General features: G+C 35.6%; 1 protein-coding gene across 7 annotated transcripts in view; it reads left to right on the forward strand.

The window, feature by feature from the left end:
* TENM3 (teneurin transmembrane protein 3) overlaps positions 1 to 22,423 on the forward strand; it is a 1,343,701-nt gene that overhangs the window by 431,118 nt on the left and 890,160 nt on the right. For all 7 annotated transcript variants that reach the window (XM_032988404.2, XM_032988405.2, XM_032988406.2 and 4 more), the window contains exon 5: positions 4,284 to 4,323. The gene's annotated coding sequence lies outside the window, so the exon portion shown is untranslated. The remainder of the gene's footprint in view (positions 1 to 4,283; positions 4,324 to 22,423) is intronic.

Raw genomic sequence — 22,423 nt, forward strand, 5'->3', positions numbered from 1 at the left:
TTTCCCAAGCTATCTTTTGCTTTATATCAGTGAATGAATGGTCAAGAACATAATGCACTTCCTTCTCCAAGAGATAAACAAGGGAAATATGAAGACAAAATCCAAAGGACAAATTCAAGCTTGCTAAATTTTCATGACTGGGTTTCTTCAGCTCCCCCTTTCAGAAGTTTACCTGTGAAAATGAAGACATCTGTCATGGTTTGAGCTCAGAGGGCAATTGAGCACCACACAGCCGCTCATTCCTTCCTTCTCCCCCAGCGATGAGAAGGGACAAATAAGCCAGGTGTAGGATTCAAGATAGGACTGTGAGGGGCAAATCATCCATTATGGTCACAGACAAAAGGCAGACTCGTTAGGGGAAGAAAAAAACACATACATTTATTACAGACACTAACAACAACACTTAACAGAGTAGGACAGTGAGAAACATTGCCACTTCTTGAGAATACCTTCCCCCACACCCCTCCCTTCTTCCTGGGCTCAGTTCTGCTCCCGATATTTCTACCTCCTCCCCCAAGCAGCGCAGGGGCAGGGAATGGGGGGTGCAGTCAGTGCTGCCACTTCTTCTATCTTTGACGGGGGAAGCCTCTGGAACTTCTCTCCCTGCTCCATCCTGCTCCCCCTCTCACAGAAGACAGTCCTCCACAAACTTTCTCAAACATGGATCCCTCCCACGGGTCACAGCATTTCCTTACACTGCTCTGGCATGGGTCACCAACTTTCGCCAACTGTAGTGCCTCCCATAGGCTGTAGCCCTTCCCAAGCTGCTCCAGCGTGGGACATCCCAACATGCTGGAATCCTCCCAGTGCTAAACTACAACAGTGGGGACTACCTTTTCTCACACGATCTCAGCCTTCTTCGGGCACAGTCACCTTGAGTAACTATGTGAAACACCTCACAGGCCATAAATCAGTGTCTGCTCCACCATAGATCTTCATGGGTGGCAGAGACGGGCTGCCCTGATGTCTCACCACAGGATACAGGGGGGTCTCTGGTCCAGCACACCTCCCTCTCCTTTCTTCCTCCATTCCTCCACTGACCTTGGTGTTCAAGCAGCTGCCGCAACTCCTCCTCACAACTCCAACTCCTACACAAAAAATTCCTTCTTAAATACATTATTGCAGAGGTGCAGCTGATTGGCTCAGTTTTGGTTCAGAGGTTGAGCTGACTTGGATTTAGAGGAGCTTCAAGAATCTTCTCACGGGGGGCCACCCCTATATCCCCCTCCCCTGCTACCAAACAACACACCACCACTCACTCAAACTCAGGAGAACAACCTTTCCTTTTCAGGTTACACGTATTCACAGATATCCATTGTGGGGATGTCCCATGCCAGAGCAGCTAGGGAAATGCTGAGGCCCCTGGGAGGGACTCATGTTTGAGAAAGTTTGTGGAGGACTGTCTTCTGTGAGAGGGGGACCACGCTGGAGCAGGGGGAAGAAGTTCAAGAAGCTCCCCCCGTCAAAGATAGAAGAAGCGGCAGCACTGACTGCACCCCCCATTCCCTGCCCCCTGCACTGCTTGGAGGAGGAGGTAGAGATATCGGGAGCAGAGCTGAGCCCTGGAAGAAGGGAGGGGTGGGGGGAAGGTGTTCTCAAGAAGTGGCAATGCTTCTCACTGTCCTACTCTGTTAAGTGTTGTTGTTAGTGTTTGTAATAAATGTATGTTCTTTTTTTCTTCCCCTAACGAGTCTGCCTTTTGCCCATGACCATAATGAGTGATTATGGTCACAGTCCTATCTTGAATCCTAAGCCTGGCTTATTTCCCCCTTCTCAGTGCTGGGGGAGAGTGGGTGTGAGTGGCTGTGTAGTTCTCAGTTGCCCTCAAAGCTCAAACCATTACATTAACTAAGCATCCATCATTCATGGTAATGCTGGACCTTCTTAGTCCATAAAACTAAAATCAATTTCTGTTCTGGAGAGATTAGGATATTTCAGACAATTTTATATTTTCCAAACTGAAAATATTTTCTGAACTGCAAGGGTGAAAACAGTCATAAAATTAAAATAGTAGATCTTTATTTATTTCCTCCCACTCCTACCCCCCTTAGATTTAAACAGCATATAATTAAAAAGGTGATAAAAATTTGTAATAATATTTCTTATACATATTCTGTGTGTTGTTTCTTATCTAAGGAACTTCTATTACTTTATGTTTTTTACAAAATAAGAAAAAAGCATATTTAGCATTATACAAAATAAGCATCCAAAATATAAATCTTTATAGTGATTATGCATTCTTATAAAGCAAATACAAATTTGAAGCGTTAGTACATGGACAACTTCTGCACTGAATGTGGGGTTTGAAGAAACCTGTAACCTGTCTGTGAAATCAGCAGGGCACACAAATAAGAGTGTGTTTCTTAGGTAGTGCCTATTCAGCACAGTAGAGGAGCTAACTGGCAGCAGCAACCAGATGCAAAGTAAACACAAACAGCAGAAGATGATGGAGGGATCACAAAGTGAATTTTTCAGTGATTTTTTTTTTTTTTTTTTTTTTTTTTTAATAAAATTCCTTTCAGGACATCCCTCAGTTTTCTCAGCATATGTCTCTCAGGACTTCCCATGGTTAATTCCCTCCTGGTACACTGTATGTATTCTGTATTAAGTCTGTCTTCTCCAGCTTTAAGTTTGCACTATCTTTTTTCACATAAAATCTGCAACCACGTTTGCCATCTGAAATTGTTCTTTTACTTCACCTGTTATCAGAAGACTAGAACTGATATTCAGGAACTTAAAAAAAAAACTCCAAAACAAACCCCAAACTGAAACTCTTGTAAATATGGGAACACTTCCTGGTTTATTTTTCTCAAAAACAAGCAAAATTTAAGACTGAAGTCTATGACATATTAAAAAAAAAAAAAAAAGGCAACATAAAAATAGTAATACAATTCATGTATTTTGAACACATGAAATTGCAATTCTCTACATTCTTCATTACTAAGAAAGTTTTAAAATATTCATGGTTTGACTTAGTTGGCATTAGATGATCAGGTGCCTCTAGCTTTCTGCTTCAGGGCCTCTCTGTCTTGTTGAGTCAAGCCTGTGCTGGAGCTTTATATAGTTCTCTGTCTTCAGTAGATGAAACTGATCTCCAATTAAATGAATGATGCCTTGTAAAATGATTTTCCAATCCCATAAATATTTACCAATTAGAATAATAATTATCAGGGCTTGAGTTAAGAGGAGTGTTCAGATATGGACTACTGAAGTACATAGGTATTTATTTTGTGTGCAGTTATGCTCTGATTCTACAGGATGTCCCTTCATTCACAAAAAATAATTAGAAATTCTGTTTTTATATTCTTGCTCAAACAGTAAATTATTTAGGTCTTAAATGAGGAAGTGGGAATATATGACAAGTGCAACTTTTAATAAAATCTTTCTGACTAGACCTTTTAATTTGGTTTATATAAAGCAGACAAATTTTTATTCTTTGTAGAACTGATAAACTGCAGTTAAAATCATAGAGTTTTTTCTGTTGTACTCTACACTTTTTTTTTTTTTTCAATAAAAATGGGGCAAAATCCACATTCACCTGAAGCATATCTATGTATAGTAGAACTGAGTCTTTCTATTACATATTCCCTGCCTGGATGTCACACCAAGGCCACTTAAGTCACTTCAGCACCAGTCAGAGATGTTTAGAAACACTTCTTCATAGTACTTTAATTGTTCATCAAGACCTAACCCTTTGAACATTGCTTTAAGGCATTTTGGCTCTACTCTGAGTCACTGAAGCAAAATTGGAGCATCTGGATGCAGTGTCAAAATAGCCCAGGCAGCTTCAGTGCAGCACCCAAGTGGATAATCTCAACATAGAATACAAACGCTGCATTAGTGATTGCCGGAAGGCTACAGTTCATCTTCCTCTGAAATACAATAGAAGAAAGTACAAGAAAAGTTAAAGGATGATACTTTTTTTCTTCATCTCTTCTGTTGTGTGAACAAAGAATCAAGCTGTGTTTTGATGCTTTGTGAAGTGTTTGGCAGAATTTTCAATCCTCGTTTGCCCTACTAATGCACTGATTTTTCTCTTCTTTGGACAAAGCGATAAATGGTTTTTACAGTTTATGCTGTATTAGGTATGTGAATGCAAATGAAGGTATCCAGTCAACAATGTTACCTCTGAATCAAAGTAGCAGAAGAAAAAGTATGATAATATTTTAGTTGCCTATTAGCAATATAACCTCTAATTACATTCTGTCAAGTTGTACTTAAAATTTCCATAATTCTGTGAGTTATGTGAAATTATATTTCTTTTGTTTCATTTGCTCTCACAGATGGCAGCAGAATTGCATTCCATTGACTGAAAAATGCATTGTAAGTAACTCTTTTTGTTTCTCCTGATGAATCAGGCTTCATATTTTATTTTTCTGAATCTGCTAAAATTTTATCTCATGAATAAAGCTGGGTTCTTTCTTGAAAACTGGTGCACAATTGATACTCTATAAGAGCCCATGAGACACCTGGCATGTGGCTACAGATACAATCCCCAAGACAGACTTCTTTTGCCATAGGCAAGAATAGTTTATGCAAGGCTTAGGCCAACAGGTCAAGAAATATAAATGCATAAGTGTGCTAAGCATAGCACCTGACATCAGGCTCTGCCTGGAAATGCTGTATTCCAGGTCTCTAACATGGTTGATCTGTACAGTGCACACTAGAATGAATACTGGAGAGCAGAACTGGGGCACAGCAGCTTATATAGTCTATTTCCTGACTACCTATATTTCTGCCTATACATCTAGGATTTTATACTTACATGTATATACAGTGGAACTAAATATGAACAGAAGCATCAGACTGATTTGAAGCTTTGTTATTTTTATGTAACTCAGATAATACCAGTATTTTGTGTGTGTATATATGTATATAAACACAACATACAATAAAATCATTAGTTGTTCAGTGATACTAAAAAAAATCTGCTAAACACACTGCTTTGCACTACTATACAAACTATTCACACTACTCTTACAAATGCAGTACCAAAATACATTTCTTTTGGAACATGTCAAGTAAATGGATGACATTTTTTCTAACATGTCTAACTGCCATTAATTTAGTTAGTATTCATTGTAATTACACTGATCATAATGAATTCATTTAGTATTAATGTGAACATTATACATCTTTTTAGAAACTGCATTATAATTCAGCAATAATTAATGTACATATTAAATGAAGTGTTACTACTCAATGCTATTATAAAGCCATGTTGTTTCATTTTAAAAGCTTTAGAGCAAGTTGTGTTCAACCTGATGGGTATTCTGATTGTTGCCAAGAAGTATTGTGCAATGGCAAAGGACAATTCACATTGGGAAATTTGTTAACTTTTCAGAGAGATTCCATGTTTGCATGTATCTGCTGATCCACTTATATCTTAGCATTTGAGGCAAGATACTTCATGGCCATGATAATGCAAAAAAAAAAAAATGTCTAACTATCCTAAAAACATTAAAAATTTCTGATGTTTCAGACCTTATCAGATAAAGGAGGCCTGTGTTTATAAGTGAAGTACTGCAGCACCTACATTTTATGGTTGTTCTTCCCGCGTAAACTCCAAAAATAATCCAAAATGGAGAACCACGTATTTTCCATATATCACGCATCAGCATAATTAGGTGCCTCAGAGGCATCCATGCCTGCTTCAGGGAGCTACATAAAAATAATAAGTTGAGGAAACATAGCAAAAGAAGAATAGCCATATTGGATTAGGATGAGAGTTGTCTGGCCAGCATCCTGTCTCTGGACACTGGTTATAAATATATACCCAGAGAAAAGTAAAAATAAGAATTACCTGATGCTTTTCCAGACATTTCCCAGCCTCCAACAATTTTAGCTGAAGAAATTTCATCAGATGTATATGGTTTATAAAGACTAAGATTTTGGTGGTTTTTTCTTCCATCAATCTATTTCCATAAGCCTATTTAAACCTTAGAATAGTGTCCTCTGACAATGAGTTGCACGGGTCTAGTACCCTGTTCATTTTCTGCATAAAGAGCTATGCTGTTATTTGTTTTGAATGTGGTTTCTTCTATCTTCGTTTGAATATACATTGCATTGGATTTGATTAAGCTGGAAAAACTGTAAACGCCTATCTGTTGCCTCTTTGCCTCCAATGATTTGTGAGCTTCATCTATATCCTTCTTTGGTGATCTTGCTTTCAAGAGAAGTATCCTACTCTGCTACTTGTACAGAAGCTGTTGATCATCTTTGTTGCCCCTCTTTGTATTTTGCATGTTACATGTGGTTTTCAAAGTTTGAGAGGTTCTTAGGTTTGTACTATTTCAAAATTATTCTCCCAGCTTTTCTTCTCAGTTTCTTACTGAATACTGACATTGAACAGTTATGCAACTATTGGCTCATTTCTCCATGGTAATTGTCAGCTTCAAGCCCACTATGTTATATGTTAAATTTTTCCCCCCGACTTGTACATCACTTTACATTAATTTACAGGGCATTTGATCTGCTATTATATATATAGCCTTGTCACTCAGTCTGGTAAGTTGTTTCTGGAATTCTGCACTGGCTGTCCTTGTCCTGACTATCCCAACTAACTGATCAGGAACATTTCTCACACACTCTCATCCCATTTCCCATTTCATTTATAAACGTTGAACAGCACAGACCCTAGAAAAAGTCATTGAAAAATCCAGCAGCAATGTCTCTCAGTTGTAGGAACTGGATATTTACTCCTAACTCTCTACTATTTGGCCTTTAAAGTATCAGTTATACATTACTTTTTTCTTACCCACTTACTTTTTTTAATAGCCTTATTTCTTAATAGCCTTTGTTGAGAAGCTTTAGCAAAAACCTTTTGCCAAATCCAAAGTAGACCAACTAAGCAACTCCAAGCAACCAAATCACTCACACTCTTGTGTCCGTTCAGTGATTCAGAGTACTTCAGTAGATCTGCAAAGCAGAAATTTCCTTTTTAAAAGACATCTTTATTCATCCAAAGTATACGTATTTATCCAAGGTCCATTCTTAATTTTTTTGTTATAGTTTATACTAACTTGCCCAATATGGACAACAGTTTCAAAGACTGTCTTTTTTTTTTTTTTTTTTTTTCTTTACAATTGCTATTTAAATTTTCATTCAAATTTATTTTCACTGCATTTTACATCTTCTAGCAATCACTACCTTTGCAATTTTAAGTGAGAGGGAATGCACCATCACTAGTCAATAAGCTGTTTCATCTGTCAATTGACTTATAACCCTTGAGTGAATACTATCTTACCTAATGATTTGTTACTATTCGTTTTCTCATCACTTCCTTTCTCCTTCAAGTGGATATTCCCACTGAGAGTTATTAGGATACATTATTACACAGCAAGCAATCTTTACCTGTAGTTTTACAAAATATGTCAATGTAATGCTAATTAATAAATAGTCAGCTAATCTATGAACTTCTGACTTCTCTTCTGCTGATATATTTGACCTTGGGCAAATCACTTAACCTCTGCACTTCTTTATTTTTTCCCTTCCTAAAAGTGTTCCTTTTAAAACTGTTGATCTTTGCAGACTACATGTATGCTAGGTATTATTTATTTTTCAAACTAGAATTAATTAAATTTTTAAATAGAATAGTGGATAAAACAGATTTTAAAAGTTATTAAATAGTTACTGCTATGATAGAGATAATCAGAAACTAATTGGAACTGCCCTAGACTTAAAAGAAGTTTGTTGCTTTCTTCAGAAAAATAGAAGATGGAAACAAATGGTTTTGTACAAATCACTCTAAATTTCCCTACCTTATTTTGAGAATGTGTTTTTTCAATTGATGCATTAGTAAGGAATTCATTTTACTCTTTAGTCTATATTGGGTTTTTTATCATATAAACATATATGTAGAAATTCAAGATGTATTTTGAATTAATTACTCAGAAATATTGAAAATATTTGTTGATATGGTGGATTAAAGTAGACCAGCACACTCACTGCAAGTATTGCTTCTTAGTGAATTCAGCAGTTGCCACTTGTGAAGAGTTAATGAAACTTTTGTCCTCCTCTATTATTAGAATCTTTCCTGTCTTTTCCAGTGTTCAAGTATTCTTCTCCCTTTCTCAGGCAAAATTCATTCATCTAGTCACTTGTTTCCTGCTTCTGTATAAAGGAGACTGCAGCATTAAACATTAAATAGATCAAAATCACATCTAGTTATGCTCAAATACATAATGTTCAAGTTTACATGTTGAAGGCTTGGTTTTCTAAAGTAAACCAGATGAGCATGTTCTCAGCACTGCTTTTCCTATTGTATGCCTTCCAGCTTTCAGTGTCATCAAGCTCTTTTCTATTCAGATCTCATCTTAGGCTCTATGGAAGTCTTCTACTATTTCTTATAGGCTAATGATACTTAGTTAAAAACAGTCCTGCCTACCTTAACGTTGTTCCATAGCATGCCATTAGAATTCTTTTTCATAAATAACGGTCCAAAGTATTTAGCTCCACTTACTGTTAGTGACTTATGACCCTGTTTGCAGAGATACTGAACTCCAACAGCTATGGTTGAAATGAAAGGGAGGTGTTGCTTTGAAGTATTTGTAGAAACAAGATTGCTAACGCATAGAGCTGATTAATGTTGTCTGAAATTTTTATATCTTTCATTCTGGTTTCAAATTTTAGTAAATTTAAGATATGCTTTTTATGTAAAATACTATTTTGTCCTTTCTTGTGAAGGATTAATTATAAGTTTCTGTCTTCAGAGGTGGCAAAAATGTTTAAAAGATTCAATGACAAAATTAGTGTCATTTGAATTTCTTATTGAGAAAATACCAATCTTTAGGAACAATGTAACTTATTGTATTTGAAGCATACTTTGGAGGCATACTAAATGTGATTTTTACTAATGCTTATTTGGCAACACAAACATATGTGCACCTTAGACTCACTCCTACCTTTCTGGTTTGGACAAGTTTGGCTAGATAGTAGGTTATTCTTCCTTTTTAATCTGATAGGTTAATCTGTATTTTCCAGGCAACTATACTGTCTCTTTTCTTTTTAAAAGGCACTCTGTATCCTCTCTTGTTGTCATACATCTTCATTTTGGACCTCACTCCCTTAGCATTTGTTTTATTGGTGCCTTTTTCTTCTGTTGTGGTTTGAGCCTACTCAGCAGCTAAATGCCACACAGCTGCTCACCCACCCTCCCCCCACTTGGGAATGGGGAGGGAATTGGAGGGGCAAAGGGAGACTCACGGGTTGAGATAAAAACAGTTTAATAATAGTAACAGAATAATACACTGACAGCAATATCAGTAGGTAATGTACAATACAGCTGCTCACCACCCACCTGCTCCCGGCCAGCAATCCCAAACACAAAGCCACCACAGCCACACTCCCAGAAGTGGCAGCCCCTTCTGTCCCTCTCCTGCCTTTATATGATGAGCATAATGTCACATGACATGGACTATCGGCCAATCGGGGCCCAGCCCTCCAGCTGTGCTCCCCCCGCCCCCGCACACAGGTGAGGGCACTGGGCCCTGGGGAGCCCCTGGGGTCTCAGGGTGCTGCAGCTCCTCCCGCTACTAAAACAAACAGGAACTCTAGTCCAGCCCCAACCAGGACATCTTCCAAGTTCTTTGTGAGTTTTTAAGGCCTTTGTTCTTGTTCCTAGATTTTCCTTTTCTGACTGATAGTGATGTTTACCTTTTTAAGCACCTGCATGATGGCTATTCTGCAGCTATTCTTTGGAAATGGGAATATTTCAATTAGATCACACTCTCGGTGGTAGATCTAGCTCTTCTTTTACAATAGCATGAAGGAAAGATGGAGAAATGACTATTCAAGAATATTCATGAAGAGTTTTCTCATTGAAATACATTAAATCAACTATTAATCCAAACAAAAATTGTCTTTGAACTGCAGTTTTCTGGAATCAATTTAATTAAAATGAATTTTAAGGAACTAAGAGATACTTTTCTTTCTGACTGGGATCCCAGCAAGGAGGATCAGGTTGCAAGTTTCATATTGTGTGCCCAGTGTTTGAGCATTCTTAGGGCTTGTGTCCAATTTCTTTCACTTAAGGTTTGCTTTTCAAGATTAGGATTTGGGCCCATCTCAGTAGAGGAATTAAAAAAGAAGTGCCTAAAGACATGCTGTCTAGCAGATATGAAATACACCACATTTTAGCCCACAGCCCCTTTCTATACTGTTGTTTAAGCTCTCAGAAAAATAGTATTTACAATGAAAACCTTTAACAATCTTTTACCGTGCTTGCTAGCAGCCACTGATTTAATGCTAATGTGACAGCTAAGACTTTAGTGAGAGACACTTCTATTTCCCTCATAAGAGAAGTGTTACACATTCTGAAAACCAGACAGATTTTTCTGGCCAGTGTCTCCTCATGTTTGTGCCAGTAGGGATTTGCTGACTACTCAAATTATCTTTCACAGGTTAGCACATGTCTGTCTTATATAGAAATGTTTATCTTCCTTTCTGACATTTCTCTAAATGGTCGTATTTTTTTAAAAAATAAAACAGACTTTGTTGTTGTTAGTAAGTGGCTACCTAATATTCCCCCAAAAAACTTGCTAGACATTTATAATTCAAGACATTAATTTAGGATGATCTTGCATTCTAGCAAACCAAAATGTGTTTCTTACAAAATACATTCGCAATTTACAGTAGAACGTTCTCTGAAAAAAAGTGAAAAGACAATATTATAATGTCAATAACATTTATAATGTTAGAAAAAGGGCTGATACATTAAATTGAGCTCTGTTGTATTTCAGCTGTGATTCTGGATGAAAAATGCTCTATTTTTATTTCTTCTAGCAAGGCCTATTTATATATCTCTACAAACTACAAACCACATTATTTAATCTTTATTCTAGTCACTTAGGAATTGTTATGTATCACACCAGATCTATATTATATATAATGTGTATCCTAATGCATATTTTCAAATCTCTAGACCTTCATTTTTTTTTAATGTAATTTTTTAAATTTTTAAATATATAATTTAACTTATTTTATTCCTTTGGCAGTTTCTTAACTTTTGTTGCAGGAGTTTCATGTAAAGGTAATTGTACTTCAGAGGAAATCTCAATATAGAATCTGAGTGGAGGAAAGATAATACAGCTGTCTTTCCACCTTTTTTGAACAAGAAGTATGAATTTGCTTCTTGGTTATGTGTTTCAAAGGTGATGTATTTGGACCAAAGCAGAAATTATTAGGAGTAAAGTTTTTAATTCTTCTCTATGTTTTACACTAACCTGTAATCCTTAATCAAGTAAAATGAACTTCTCAACTTATTTTATTATACGCTGATACATCCACCAAACGTATTGGCGTGTTTCTACTAAAAGTGATCAGTTAATTCAGATATTTAGATGTCAAACATAATTCAGTTACAGGCCCACGGGAATATATGGTACATTATATTTAAATGTCCCTAGATATTTACAGATAAAGCAATTAGCTATTATTAATCACAATCTATTTATATTTTCAAAGTTTTTAGAACTATAAGAGCTACAGATTAAATTCCCTTTTTGAATGAAAACTGAGATTTGGAAGACAGGTTGCATTTCAGCTAAACAGAACTCTTCAGTTAGACAGTGATTTGTGCATGAGGCTCTTTAGTATCACTTTGCAATGTTGTATTACATTTTTCAGAAACATTAAATCATTTCTTTGTTCACTATTTTGTTCAGGGTAGACAGATTATTCCCACTATTGTCAGAAATATCATCCCAGATGACATTTTAATTTCTCAATGCGGTGTCTAAAGCCAGTTATCCTGGAAAGTGTGATAATGTGTTATTATCTGTGATAATTCTGAATCAAAAGAAATATGTTTTCTGTGTGTCTAACCACTGTACTCGTTTTCCTATTTTGCAGTTTTAAGAATTGATTTAGAAATGTATGGTTCACTCAGATAAACATTTTCAATAGAGGTAATTATGGAAGTGATCCACTGATCTGGAAATGGCCACAGTTCTTTGCTGGTTTTTCAGTTATGTTTCTCACCAGGAGAGACTGTGAGAGCAGATATTTCACTACGTATCAAATTCTCCCATTCAGATTACTAAGCTGTAACAATCCCCAGGTCATTATCAAGCCATTACTATTGGTATCCTGAACTATGGATATATTAGAGTTCATATTGATATTACACCTTGCTTCCATTACCTGAAGGGCATTTTCTTATACTTGTATTTAGTTAAACTAGTATTATGTTTTGGAAATAAAAAGTCTATCAGAATATTTAACCTGTGAAACAAATGCAGCAATTGCATATATGAACTAGAAAATACCACCAGCTTCTTCAGGTTAGCAGTATTCACACTTGCTTGCTGTTTTGTGCTTTAAGTAACGCGTTTGCATTTGCACCTTAAACTATTACTTGCTGGAATTCACCTGAAACATATTTCAGATGTCTCTAACATGTTAGATGTTACTCTACCAGTCCTTTCTTAATGCATAGTTGTGTGTTATAGCATAAGTCTAATTTAAAAGTACCATGGAGTTGAATCTACCCTGTGGAAACAATGGAAGAAGTAAAGCTACCAAGAGGTTCCAAGCTTGCAGCAGTCATTAGTCTTCAAATAGCCTCTGCCTCAGACTAGGGCACAAAACAAGTGGCCAGAGCTACACTTCTGTTTTTCTTTGATTCCTCCAGCCTAAGTTGATGTCTTGTTCCATGCACTAAGGAGAGGTATTTATTAGATTTTGCAGAAGCAAGATAATAATGTAGAAAATTCTTCTTGCAGCCAGCTTTGCAAACGTCACAGCAACCTAATTTCTGATGTACATCATTCTTTCATGCTTTCTCTGCTGAGACTGCCTTAAACAACAGTTTCATTTATATTCTAGCAAATTTCCACACAAATTTACAACATAATTAGATTACACCCGGAAGTTCACAGGCCAAGCTAAGTCTATTTGGAATAAATTCAGAGCTATCAAATGAAAAATAAAACATTTCAAATAAAGATTACTGAGTTTGTAGCAACTTTCTTCTGGAGAAAAAAAAAAACTTTCCAGGTAACTGTGTTTTTATTATAGTTCAGGTATCTTTCTTACTGAATTAAATATTCTTAAGACAAACTGAAGGTCTCTTAGGAGGCAATGTATTCAGTTAGCACAGTGTAGTAACTTATGCCATTTTCCGTATTGCCCTCTAAGCCAGGTGTCAGAGGATAAGAAAAAGAATTACATTTCATGACCATCACCGAAATATTTTATTTTCTTCTGAGAGACAGGAAACAAGCAAGTAGATTTAACAGATGAGGAAGCTTTTATTATATTTCATTAACAGTGTTCAGTCACTAAAACATGAGACTATTAAAGCAAAGTCAAACACCCTACATTGTAAAATTTGGCAATTTCAGTTTAATTTTTTAAAATACAGTTGCATTAAAACTTATGTGAAGTGCATAGTTATATTCTTATGTAGAAAAAAATCTGTTTTCTGGTATTTTTTCCACTTTTTTTTTGGTGGGGAGGGATTCTAGGTTCTCTTCACACTTCTGCTGTATAATGGTAATAGAAAAGACAAATACCGTCTGAAACTTACAAAGTTAAATAACATATATAGTGTACTTTAGGTTTAAGTTACTTTAGCCACCAGGAGCAATTGACCTGCTTCATCTTATTCTTAATTAGTAAAGCTGCTAGTGATTGAAAGGATCTGAAAAAAACACCATAATTTCTAGAAGGATCACTTTCCTGAAAGTGTTGGGTTTTTTTCTTTTTTTTTTTTTTTTTTTTTCCAGAAAATACCCAAATATCATCTGAAACTGTTTTCCTGCATGTTCCTTAAGATAAATTACTACAGCACAAATTACTGTAATCTACACCCAAAAATAACTGATTTGTTAAAATTCCTTTAATGCTGCCATTAGTTCAAAAAAAATTAACTCCTGAATACCATGCACAATGACACTAACCTGGATAATTTCTCTTGTTCTGCTACAGCAACTGAAATAAAATAATTCACATTGCTGAGAGTATACCTTCACAGAGAGGTTTTTTTTTTAATTTTTACTAAGCCTATTCTCATTTTCCTGCAAGGGTTTATTTGCATACATTTAACTCAATACACGCCAGTCCACATTTGGTTTTATTGCATAATTAATTGTGGAGAAACCTTTATTTCAATATTATGCTTTAAAATTAACTCCAGTGGACTGTGACAGAAAATGATCTTACAAGCTATTAGGTATGATGTGGAAAAATAAGCACTTAATCTATAATATTATATTACTCTAAGTGCAGATGGCTGAAAGACTGTTTAAAAATGAGTGACACTGTTCTTACGTTTACATGCACAAGCTATGTAAGTAAAAGGGAAAATTTCACTACCTCTTATATTCTCATATATTCTGAATTTTCAATAGAAAGACTGTACAGATATGATGAATTTATTATATGTAACTTTCATTACATGTAAATCTGCTTGAGCATCTGCCTTAACAAATTTGCAGGCCAAATGCTAGAACAATTGCTAAGCCTATCTAATCCCATACATAGATTCGTGTGGTTATATACTGATCACTACAAAGCAACTCCCTGCCTATCACTGACTTGAAAGTGTAATGCTCAGCAAGTTTTATTTGACCTTAGTTTTGATTTCCACATCTTTATCTCCTGTCCTTTTTCTGTCTTCATCTTTAGCAGTAAAGGTCATTTACAACAAATCGTTCTTGAAAGCAGTAGCAAATTAATTTTGTAAAGCATTGTCAGCAGCACTGCAAATGTCTGCCAGTACTAAACTTTGCAGGGATACTAATAGTTTATAATTTCTTATCTAGGTACTATAATCTGGAGATCTAAAAACTATATTTCTTAGTTGGTATATTACATTCTGCTTTATGCTCAGCTATTTTGTCTAAGACTTCAACATGTAACACCATTCTTTTTAGTTTTGATCAATTTATTTAAACTTCAATCCAAAGCAAAATTTAGTAATCTGCATAAATATAGACACTTGTAATTTGATCTCGGGCAGTTCCTGACTCAGGTGCTAATCACAAAACTTTTCAAATATTTCATCTTATTATAATTGCTCAACACTTGTATTAGCATAGCACACACCACCTTTCAGTCACAAATACAGAGAAAAACCACTATCTGGAGTCACTTCCAATAAACTCTAAAACATAAACTAAAAATATAATTTATTGGGTCTGATGGAAAAAGGAAAGATTATAAATATGTTCAGTTGCTTCAAGATAGCTGCTCAGTCTTCAAGCAATTTTTCCAAATAGCAGTCATCTATATTCTAGTCAAGAGTTAGAGCTCTTAAGGCTTAGTGCCTATATTCCCTTCAACTTAAAGCCAATCTAACCTTACAAGCCAAGTTCTGTTAAAATCATGTCTTTCTAGAGCACTCTATAATGACTTTCTGTCCAAATGCTCTTGCTTCTCACTACATTCAGATGCAGCTGAAGTAGAAATTTATCATTTGTTTCTATCAGTGATTCTGGGCCAGCAGAATATCTGTATGTCTTTAGGGCATTAGAGGACTGCTTTTCATTGAGAAGCCATGTTGGTGAAGTTGTTAGCTCTACTCTACCACAATATGATTATGCGTCACTAGTGTGTTAACTGCAAATGCAGTCCTGAGCAGAAGAGTATGGGTAACCCAATTCATGCTCCTACATGCTACTGTTTTAAATGCTGTGCTACTTTTAGAAAATTGATAAGTGAGTGCAAGTAGCAATTTAGAAAACAACTACTATGAAGAAAGGAATAAAATCATAGATCCACTAACATAAACAGTGAAACTCCCACTGTTTTAATCCCAAAGAGTCAGATGATGTTGAAAAGCACTGTCTCAGGATACAGTTTTTTGTATCTTATTGTTGTTGCTGCCAATTTTACAACAGGTGAAGCTTTACTGTTGTGCTATTTTTTCATACATCTTAAAGTGGTTTTGCTTAAAAAGTATGTAGTATATTTTCTCCATTTATAGATATTTGCAAATAAACAGAAGGAAAAGTATTAACAAAACCATTACAATCATTTCATATATTCTTTAAGAATTCAGTCTGAATTAATTAATTCAGTCTGAGGGGATTTGTCTTTTTTCACTTTCCCCCTTACTAAAAAAATGAGATGTAACACTACAGAATAATAAAAGTAACATTTTCTCTCAATATTTAGCTTTGTCAGTATTAAGGATTGTGGTAAAACTAAGGTCACTTTTATATCAGTACCTTCTATGCATAGTTACAGATTATCAGATAAAATGCTCCAGATTGAGCTGTTCCTTGATAGAGGAACAGCTTTAGTGTTGTCAGCTGCAGTGCTTCAAAATCCAACGTGAGATCAACAAAAAAATTTCCAGCATTGAAAAACAGCATTACAATGTAGATGTATCTTTCTGCATGTGTGACAATCAGTGATGCTGGCTCATCTAAATACATTTAGGACTGTCAATTTTGCTTTGTTACAAAAGCTTTCTCATCCTCCTCATCCTCCTACACTTCGCCAAGCAATTATTTATGCCTGTCCCCAGATTCCAAATCAGTCTAGTCCACTCCACCTCTACATGAGTTCTGCCCTAACCCAACTCAACTGTAAGCCTACCACTAGTCTTCATGTCTACCCTGCCTACATCAGAATGTTCCATCTAACCTTTCATTCTGTCCAGCCTCCCTTCCCACTCACTTCAGTCAGTACCAGCTTCCTTCCTGGCCACGGTATTTGTCACCCTTCCTTCTCCATGTGTTGTCTTCTCCTGTGAAAAGCACCCGAGAGGAAGCTGAGGTACTGGTCCATTGCTAACCAGGAGGTGAGAAGGAGGACGGGATATACTAAACTAACAGATTCCACAGCTCTTAATGTGGAGTGAGAGTAGTCTGAGGGAGTAGGGACAAAGCCACACCTGCTTCCTGCACTGGCTAAGAAGATGGCAGTTGGATAGCTGGACAGACAATTTTTTTGCAGTCTGGGCTAAAATTCACTGGGTTACCTTAGTTTCCTTTGTAGCACACTAAAATCTTGTAATTAATAAAAAAAAATTTAAAAGAAAGGAAAAAAAAAGCCTATTAGGAATAGCGTCTTTATGGGAGATTTTTTCTACTGATATGAATTAATAGGTCAGTTGTAAGGGGAATTTTACCAAGAAATGCTCAAAAAATTACAGTCAGTTTCCATTTTAATTGAAATATTTGATACCTAAAGCCAGTTTAATTATTCTACAGGCATAACATATCCCTAATTATTTCTTATTACATCCTGTTGTGTAGTTTCCAATTTAAATCTGTCAAAAAATGTCCTTTCTGTTTTCAGGACACATAAATTTTTAAAATGTATCATCAATAATATCAGAAATGTATTGTGTTGGAGTAAAAAGGCTCAGTATGTAATAAATATCACACCTCTCTCACATGAGCCACAGGAAAAGGAGAGGGCTAACTGCTACTGTACTTTATAATTTCCAAGCAGGATATAAACTTCAGTCCTGCAGAGTTGTTAAATCTCACTTATCTTGGTTATTATAGGGTATTAGAATAGTAGATGGTTCTACCTTCAGATATCCCCTGCAGGAAAATTCTATTATTTCCACTAAAAACTAAATACTTTGAAATTAGGGGAAAATAATTCTTATTAAGATAGAACACATTTTTATTATATCCTAATGTAATATAGTGCTTATGTTGCTAGAGCATTTTAATTCATTTACAGACACTACTGCTATCTTGTGCTTGTTGTCATAGGTGATCTGTTTTTCACTGCCCTTATAAAAAGCAGCAAACATACAAAGATGTCAATCGGGAATACAGAAAGTCTGAATCTGTAACTGGTCCTTGCCTCTTTTTACCTCTTCGAGTAAAGCATTGTATAATAAAGTTTACTCTAGACCTTTGCCCTTTAGTCTAGTATAACTGAGAATTTTTCCCAAAACAAAGTGTAATCCTTAAAGAAGTGTAAAATGAAATCTAGATATTAACTAGCAGCACTGTAATTTTAATAAAATAATCAAACAAACCAAGCACGGCACACATATAACTGCACAACTGTGATAACCAAAACATACAGTTATCTCAAAGTTTGGTGTGTCTGCTGGGGCTGCTTCAATACATCTGTTTTTGTGCTTAAAATATTGTGTACAGAAATGTTTGAGCCTGCAGAGTTTACTTGTTTCACAGAAGAAAGGCTCTGCAGGAGAGAGTTTCTGTCCTGTGGAGCTTATAGACTCTGCAGGATCTTTTGCTCAGTGACCCTAGTTTATCCACAATTCATTTATGTGACTGAATCTTATGTCTTCCAGATAAACGAGTTTCAGATCATTAAGGTTGTACTGTCCTTGTTAGCAAGAATATATTATTGGCCAGAGGAATGCCATAATGTCCTTTTCCAAAACACAGGGAAATAATTATTATAGAATTTGTTTTTAGTTTTGTTTACAACTTATTTCTGAGCTTTTTCTTGTCCTGTCTCGGGAATAAATTATTGACAAGGTTTCCCATTTCTAGATACATTTTTTTTTTTTTTGTATTCCCTTTGATCTTAAAGAATTTGCAGGCTTTTATGCAACATGGGGTAAATTTGGATGTCAACTAAACTTCATAAGAAAATAAATAAAGGATAGCAACAGTATCTACATAGCTGTGCAATCACAATGATTTAAAAATTAAAAAAAAAAAAGCCAAAACGTATAAAAAAGGAGATGTATTCTAATATATTATATGAATAATGTGTAAAGTTTACAGTCTGGAAAAAAAATAAGAAACTAAAAAGAAAGCTTAGTGGTAGAGAAAAACCCACCTTTTTATTTATTTTACTTTTCCATTTTTCTTTTTATTTAAAATTGGTAAGATTTCAAATTTTTCTTTGCTCATCTTAGTAAAAAAAAAAAATTAGTAAATTTTTTTAAAAAAAAGGTCTAGAAATCTATCATGTCAATTATACATTAAAGAGCTATATATCTCAAAAGAAAAAAAAAAGATCAATAACATTATCTTATAGAATATTGAACTGCAGCAATTTTTGAAAATACTGGTTTAGTGAGTGAACTGACGAGTGTGTCAGTGTTGTACGCAGCATGCATAGTCATAATAGTTCTGCAATCAGTATTATGTATTCATTAATAAGAGAATTTGTTTCACATTAAGTAAATCTGTGCAGAAAACATAAAACAGGAATTGTTGATTACTAAATATAATGTGTGTATTTCTGTCATGATATTAGAACTAAAGCTAAAGGAGATACTGATTTGTCTACTCATTCTATTTTAAAATTTGCTTAATTTTCAGTACAGTGAGCAGCAAAGAAAATTACCTGCTTAAATAATCAAGATTTTAAATTCACCTAATCTTATAAAATATTTGCAAGAAAAACAATCATATCACTATGAAGGCAACACAGATATTCTCCAAAAAGGCCTTGCTGATATTCACTGGTACAATTTCAGCTTCATTATGCATACTCTCTCTGTTTTCCCTAGTTTAGAAGATGGTGTTCAGCTTCAGTATTCCAAATTTAGTTGTTTTAAGAAGTGTTTATATTTAGAAGTACATGCATTAGAATTAAATGACTGTAAATAAATAACCATTTGCTTCTATTTGTAATGGTCATGCATATCTAACACAACTGGCTTATGCCAAAATGCAAGCCTTCAAAAAATATGGTGTTCTGAGATTAAGAAGAGCGAAGGAGTATAGAAGATAAATCTGTAGTGTAAGATTTCATTTTATGTTCCTTGTCTTATTTAGATCTCAGATTCTACCATGTGTTTGGAACGATACATAAAAGCAAAGTTTCAGAGGTGCGATTTATTGTCCTCGACTGAATGATCATTCAATTTTTCATCCACTATCATTTTTTTCTTGACTTGTCCTACTTCATGTCACTTACTTTTCATTTTGAACAGTACTATATAATAGCAATGAGGGCACATGCGCTGTTATATTTTCTGAACGTCCTTTAAAAAAATCCTCATTTCTGGCTTTTGCTAACCTTTTCGTTCTCCATTTCATACAATGCACTATAACAAATACAATTTAAATGTCAATCAGCTTTTTTCCTTGCGTTCTTCACTTCTTGTATTTCAAGAACAAAACCCGACACTGATTTTAGGCTTGCCAGGAATAGTTCCTCAGTGTTTCTGTGAAACAAAACAAGAGGTAGAGGAGGGAAACATCAGAATAAGATTTTCTAATGGAAGAATAATAATGAGAAAGTAGGTTTTCTCTTGACGTTGTAAGCACAATTTTTTTCTTTCTATTTTACTTTCTCCACTAGTACCTCTAATTTTTTTCTGTGCTTCATATACACGTTGTTGCCCAGTTGCTTTTCCCTTTCTGTTTACAAATGGCATTTTCAACTTCAAGGAAGTCAACTTCCAGTGAAGTGCCATTCTTTGGTATGCATGTGCTCATTCATCAGAAATTAAATACTTCAAGGAGGCATGTCAATTTCTTTATGTTTCTGCCAAAAGGTAGGAAGTTCCAAGTGGCAACCTGTCTGGTTTCATGTCAGCTTACACAGCAGCACTCACTCTGGTCAGCTGGAGTGCCCCAGGTACTTGACTGCCTACAGCAGGAGTGCCCTGTCATCTAAGACCTAGGGCTTTCTCCTATTTTTTTTAAGTTAAATAATTGGCTTGTGGCCTACTAAGCCTCCATCTAAAACTCTTTGAGCCTAGAGGCTGTTAGGGAATCTGAAGATTTAGGATCTCAATTCCCAGTGACGTCCTACCCGCCCAGTCCCAGCCATTGCCCTCAGAACTTGGTGGCCTCTCCCACGCTCTCACTGGGTCTCTGCCAGCTCCCCCCACAGTTATGGGATTGGATAGTGAATACTTGGTTCTGATTGGCTGAAATTCCCATGGCACCTGGCAGTTGGCTGTTGCTAGGCCGGCGCTCTCCGCCTGCCCTTCTGGAAGGTTCTCCACACACTGGGCACAGTGCAGCTGTTTGGAGGCAAGTGATAGGTGGGTTCATATACGGGTAAAAAAAGTTTAACTAGTCTCAACCCTGCAGCAAACTACTACCCCTTCCACCCTGTATCCTGTGCAGAATCCTGTAACTGTTCATATAGATTGGTTTATTACATCACAAAACTTAGTGTATGTTAATTATAAAAGCTGCGCTTTATCTCTCTGGACAAAACAATAGGAATTAATATTCCTATTACATCTCACAAACTTCAATCTTTTCCCTTAAGAACTAAGTTATCAGGGTTAACATTATACGTATTTTGAAAGAGGAGTAATTGAAACAAAATTCTTACTTTCAACAGTTTCTATTTTACAGCACAGTGATTCAGTTCTTGCTGCATATCATCACTGTGTTTCATCAGCTACAGTGGCAGCCCGTCAATCTTGATAAAGTTTATAGTGGCAAATAAACAGCTTTTTGAGTGGCTTTTAATGTAGACTTAATCAAATTACTAAAAGGTGAAGATTGTTTAAAACTTTTCTAGGGCTTAGTCTGAAATTAACTTGATTTGTTTCCAAGAATAAAAGACACAGCAGAAGTCTTTTTATGCCATCCTTTGTGTGTCGGTTCTTCTCATGTCCTCTGCAGTCAGTTTTTCATGTGAGCCTGCACAGATGTACATTCTTTAAAAATCTAAAAAGGAAGGATTGCATAGTTAAATTTGACAAGAAAACACATGTGCTACTATGTATGTTTAAAAAGATGATAGTATCTGAATTATGAATAAGTAGGTATTTAAGTGCATAGATCAGTAAATCAATAACACAATGATTCTGAGTTTTTATTATGCATGTAAGGCACATCCTATATTACCTACAATTTAATAGTCAAATATTCTGTCACAGTTTATAGACGTTTTCAAGACATGAAAAATGAACATTTACTCATGGTTATTATGTGTCGATAAGCTACCATTCTCTTATAATAAAGCCAACTTGCATCAATCATCTTAGGTTTCTCCTCTTTACAGTTAGAGTTTATAAAAATATTTTAAAACATTCTGTGAAGTCTATGGTAGTCTCTTGATTTGCTTGGGCCTTATTTAAAAATATTTCTAGAAACTAACAGAATAAGATGTTCTTTGAGTAAGTAACGTGTACATTCTTACAGAGAGGCCTGTATTGTTTTACAACTTGAAAAAAAGGAAGATTTCCCTTTTGGTATCCACAGAGGACTTTCTCTAACCTGCTCTTTCTGTTTACTCAGTTTGGCATACAAAATGGAACATCACCACCACTTCAGATCCTATCTTACTCTTTGTCTATCTTACTGAGACAGAATCCTTCTGTTTCTGTTGTATCTTGCTCTTCAGCTGCCCTTCCTTCCAATTTGGCATTTTGTGACTTCACTAAAGGTCTTGTCTTGTGCCATCTGGGACAGTCACATCCCATTTCAACCTATATTATGGTTGTTTGCACTGCCTTCAAAGTCCCATTGCCAGAGTCCTGCGGTTCAAGCCTCAGGCAAGATGAGCAGGGTGTCAAGCTCTAGAACTTTTGCTCTAGCAGCCACAGAGGTCT

This window comes from Tyto alba, unplaced genomic scaffold (genome assembly GCF_018691265.1).
Source record: "Tyto alba isolate M040663 unplaced genomic scaffold, T.alba_DEE_v4.0 Super-Scaffold_6, whole genome shotgun sequence".
Taxonomy (NCBI): Eukaryota; Metazoa; Chordata; class Aves; order Strigiformes; family Tytonidae; genus Tyto; species Tyto alba.